A 5,510-nucleotide genomic window follows, 5' to 3' on the forward strand; every position below is an offset into this window, starting at 1 on the left:
ATAATATTTTAAAGCTCGAACCTATTTTTCAAAATTTTTAAATCAATTTAATTAATTAAATCCAATTATTAAATAAATTAAAATTAATTATTAATTAAATTAATTAATCAATTAATAATAAATTAATTGATTAATTAAAATTATTAAAATCTAATTAAAATTAATTAATAAAATAATTTTGATTTGTTTTTGAATAAATAAATAATTAAAATATTTTTTCTGAATTTAAAATAAATAGATAAACAATTTTCTAATTTTTAAAATAATAAAATATCATTTTCAAAATAATATTAAAAATCAGGGGTCAAATTGCAAGTTTTGAAAACCAGAATATTAAAAATACAAGGTATACAAACTCGGGGGACTAAACAGTAAATATTACAGTCGTCTTCCCCCCCTCGCTAGAGAAGCCATGGCCGCCGCCTGAAGCTTTTCCGGCGACGACCATAACTGCCCAGAATTAAACCAGAAGCTCCAGGCTACCATAACTCGATGCCAAGAATCCGTATTTGTACTCAGAATTAACAGAAAATCATTGAAACGACGGGAATCAACCGTCGCCGCCGCGATTCGCCAGAATCCGGCGACACGATTCCTTCGTCGAATGTACAAAAAAATGATATGAATCGATTCAAAACTTCACGATCTATTTAATGATGTAAGCCATACGTTTCCACGTTCAACGAGTCAAAAATCCGGCCAAAAAGTTAAATTTTCTGGTGAGATTATTCAAGAACACAAAGAATATTCAAATTCAAGAATCAAATCAACTTTTCTACATGTTATTGAACTCAGTTTTTGACATATAATATACCAAATTGACCAGAAAATTATTATCTACACGATGGAATCATCAAATCATATCAACAATATCAAGAACAAAAATTCCTGATTTAATCTATAATTAATTCGAATTAAAATAATTAAATCAGAAAAATACCTTGATTTCTGGGTAAAAACTGATGATTGATTATGATTCTATATTTCGAGAGCTTCGTTTTGATATATCGCACGCTTGAATCAGAGTTCGGTAACGCCTTCGTTTGTGTGTTTGATTCTCAAGAACGTATCGATTTTTAGGGTTTTTCTCTGTATTTACTGTATTTTTACTCGTTGTAAATGAATAAACGAATAAAATGAAATAAGAAATATGTTATTTATATTTACAGAATATTGCTTCGTTCTGGATCATTTTGGATCGTTAAATTAGTTGCTTAGCCGCTAAGTAACTACAAAATGATCCAAAAATAGATTACCTAGCCGTTAAGTAACTATAAAAATGATACAATTTAATACCAGAACTGGATAATTATCAAAACCGAGCTTTTCATAAAACATCATATACGAAAATAATGTAAAAATATCCCGTCTCTCGAGAATACGGGTTTTGTTGATTTATCGAAATGGTTATCGTACCGAAAATTTTGCGCCGGGCCGCGCACGAGTCAAACCGTAATCCGGATCGAAAAGTCAAAACACAGAAAATGTCCGGAATTACCAGATTAGATTAGGAAGGAGTTTTCGGAAGAGTTTCGGGTTGTAAAAACGTAAAAACGGTTGAAGTCGGATGATTTCCGGCTTTATAAAATAATTTTATAATTATTCAGCAAATAATTAATAAATTCATAAATCATTATAAAATCATATAACACTCTAAAAATTACCAGAAAAATACCTTAATTATCTATATTTTATTCTGGACATATTAAAATTAACATACTCACATTTAATTACATACAAACATCCAAATATTATTATCAAACATCCGATAATTCACCAAAAATTTATATAATATTCATATAATAATCATATATTGATACAAATAATTACATGATATTTCTCGGATGTTACATCCTTCCCCCCTTAAAAGGATTCTGTCCTCAGAATCACGCTAAGGAATAATACCGATACTTTTTAAGTATATCACTTTCATTTTCTCATGTAAATCTCTTAACCTTCTAATTTCTCATAACTTTAACGTATAATATCAATCTTTCCTTAATAGCCTCTCGCTAACATCATATTATATTTGTTGCTTGTATAACTCAATTCAACTCTCCATCTCCTATATATATAATGGAGCTAACTTACTTCTTCTGGATATGTACATATGAATTCCCTATAAATTTGCTATACGAGTAGCGGTAAATCCAACTCACTTCTATTTATCCTATCTATTTTACTATCTAGGAGGGTCCAGCATAACACATCTTAATTCTCTTTTCTTTCTAATTCTAGTAATTCGTGCTTATGTGCGTTTCCAACTGTTACTCGGTGTTAACCCTCGTCCTCATATGTTTCTTCGTTCAAATAACCTAATTTGTAAGCGCTTCCCATTGCAGTCGTGGCTCTTTAACCGTTCCTGTAATCTTCTTCTTTATTTGTAAATGATGCACTGAGACCAAGGCATATTTTGCTTTCTGTCGTTCTCGTAACTCAAATCAACCTTCATTTTATACGTATGGAGCTAAATTACCTTTCTTAGTCATATACATTTAAACATCTTATGAACTTGTTATGCCTGTAACAACAGGGTCAACCCATTCGTAACCGTTCTATCTATCTCCTTATCTTGATGGACTAACTTAATTTATACCAATCTGATTTTCTTTTTAATTAATAATTTGCGATATGCATCTTCCATTTTCCTGACTGTTCTACTTTACTTCTCGCGTCTCTTTTTGTTTGGTTAGTCTGACCTATAATCGTTTTTAATCATATTCGAGAACTTTAGCTGCTCTCTTGTACTTTCCATCCGTGTGCGCCCGATATACTGAGCTCATGGCGTCTGATGCTTCGAAATATTCTAAATCTATTCAAAACCTAAAAAAATTAAAGGAAGATCTTGACAATTGTATTTAAATCACCATTTTATAGTATTTTTTAATTTCTTTTCAATCACTAACAAGTATATTCATCGAGCGGAATCTCTTACTATCTAAAAGGAAATATTAATTTAGAATAGAATGAATCATAGCTTTATTCAAAACCGAACTCTTGGTACTAATACCAATTTTGTTGCCATATCAAATTAGATATCAATATGAACTTTGATGCTAACAACATTCCATACTGGAGTCAACATCAATCATCTATATTAATACCACCTTTGATATCTAACAACAAAATAAGTATCAGTATAATCCAGAAGTCGGATCATAACCTGTTTTTAATTTCTAACTTTTCCTATTCCTTTATCCACTCCCCAGCAATCTTAGTGATATTCACTCTTTCTTTTTTTTACTCAAAACATCTGTCTCTGAATGGATCTTGTTAGGTTGGTAATTAACCATACTTCCGTAGCTCATAATTAATTATAACCAGAGTTCATACCTTTATATCTTAGAACACAGTTGCTAATCTTTTACCCTTCGCATGCATATCTCCGGGTGTTCAACTTGGTCTTCCTTACACTACTAGAATTCTGTCAATAAACATCGGTCCTTAGACATCGGTTGCTTAAACAACCGATGTTAAAGTTCTTTCAGACATCGGTTATTTTTAAAACGATGTTATTATATATATTAGACATCGGTCGATAAAATAACCGTTTTCAATAATTATTTTAAAAAAAGGAGAAACGTGAATTAGACATCGGTTTATAACTTAACCGCTGTCAAATTTTCTTAGACATCGGTTTAAATTTGCAACAGTTGTTGATTATTATTTTAAAATTTTTAAAAAAACACGCGCTCAATTTCCCCCTTTTTTTCCCAAATGTTTTCCCCTTGCTAACTAAAATATTCCCCCAGTTTATTTCTTCCATTCCAAAATCTATTCATTTTCCCCTTTACTCTCCTTATTCCCGTCTCTCTCACCTCGCTCTTCTATCTCTATCTGCTGTTTCCCTCTCTCCGATCTCTCTCTGGTCTCCCTCTCTCGCCTCTCTCTCTCTCTTTGGTTCTCTCTTACATCTCTCTCTATCTTAAAATCTCCCCATCTCACATTATCTCTCACCATCTCATATTATTTGTAATTAGGATTCTAATTGAACCCCAAATTGAAGAATATCTCGATTAATCAAACAGATTCGAGAAATCCTAATTTCTCAAAAAACTGGTTTGGTTTACTTGTTCAATTGGGTTTTGTTTATCCTTCATCTCGATTTAGTTCTTAATTATTATTGGTTTTTTTTTAATCTCGTTTCTTTCTTTTTTTTCAACAGGTTCAGAGGTTCCTTGATCTTCACAGGTTTGTATTCACTTTCGTAGTCTTAAATTTTCCATTAACCTTAAACTGAGAGAGAGATAGAGATAGGGGAGTCAGAGAGAGAGAGTGTGTCTATGTATGTGTTTTGTTGATTATAATAATTGAAGAATTTGACAGATCTTGAAGAAGCAAGTGTTAACAGTATTGAAAGCGGTGGAAGATAAGATAGACAATGAGATCTCAGCTCTAGATCGTCTCGATTTAGAGGATATCAAGGTTTTGAGAGAGTGGAGGTTACAGCAGATGAAGAAAATGTCCGACAAGAGGCGACAAGGGGTTGCGTTAGGTTATGGTGAGTACTTGGAGATTTATGTTGAGAAGGAGTTCTTTTCTGTTGTTAAAGCTAGTGATCGTGTTGTTTACCAATTTTATCGTGAAAATTGGCCTTTCAAGGTATGATTATTATGTGTATCTGCGTGTTCATAATTAATTTTATGTTTTGTGTTGTATATTATGTGTAATGCATCAAGTTTGATAGTGTATTAGTATTTGATGATTTTGTGGTGGAGTGGAATTACCCAACTGTTATTGTGTCAGTTTTTTTAATTAAAAAGATTTTTTCAAATTATGGTTTCAGATTAGAATTAGTTTGGTAAATGGACTGTTATAAGAGTTTGTAAATACCTATTAATTTATGCAAAGTGAGGCTAGATACAGGGTATGTTCTACAAGTAATATAGGGTATGTTCTACAGTTGCCCTTGTGATGATTATGAATGGGTATCTTGTCCTGAATTTTTTCATTTCTAAAGTCAACAGAATGTTGTTTGGGTTTGTGGTCTGTACTGGAACTGCTGCATACGTGGAATTTATATTCTATTTGATAGTACACAGTGATTGCCTTCCTGCTTCCTAGATCAACCAAATATTTTCCAAGGGTTACACTAATGTTGGGAAATGAGTTAAGAAATGTCTTGTTGGCTTGAGGAACCTCAAAGTACAAGTTTTTTTATTGTCAGATTGTTGTTGAACAATAGATGGGCTGTTAATAGTATATTTTTTCAAAACCAAAATAACATGATTAATTCACTGACCCTTTCAAACTGAAATATGTGAAATGTTTACGTTTGGTTGTTCTTTCTTGGATTGGGAAAAGAGTGCAACGTATTGCAGATATATGAACTTGGCTGGTCACTCCGACTGAGCAAGACAAAAGGTAAGTTGTTGCACAAGTTCACCAGATCATTGCTCTGGTTAAGAAATGAACAAGCAGCATCTTGGATGATCGGTTGAAGCTATTATAGTTAATAATTGTAAAGTGCTTACCCAATTTGTAACACACTTTACTGGGGCACATTTTAA

The sequence above is a fragment of the Apium graveolens genome, chromosome 5 (assembly GCF_009905375.1).
Source record: "Apium graveolens cultivar Ventura chromosome 5, ASM990537v1, whole genome shotgun sequence".
In the NCBI taxonomy this organism is placed as follows: Eukaryota; Viridiplantae; Streptophyta; class Magnoliopsida; order Apiales; family Apiaceae; genus Apium; species Apium graveolens.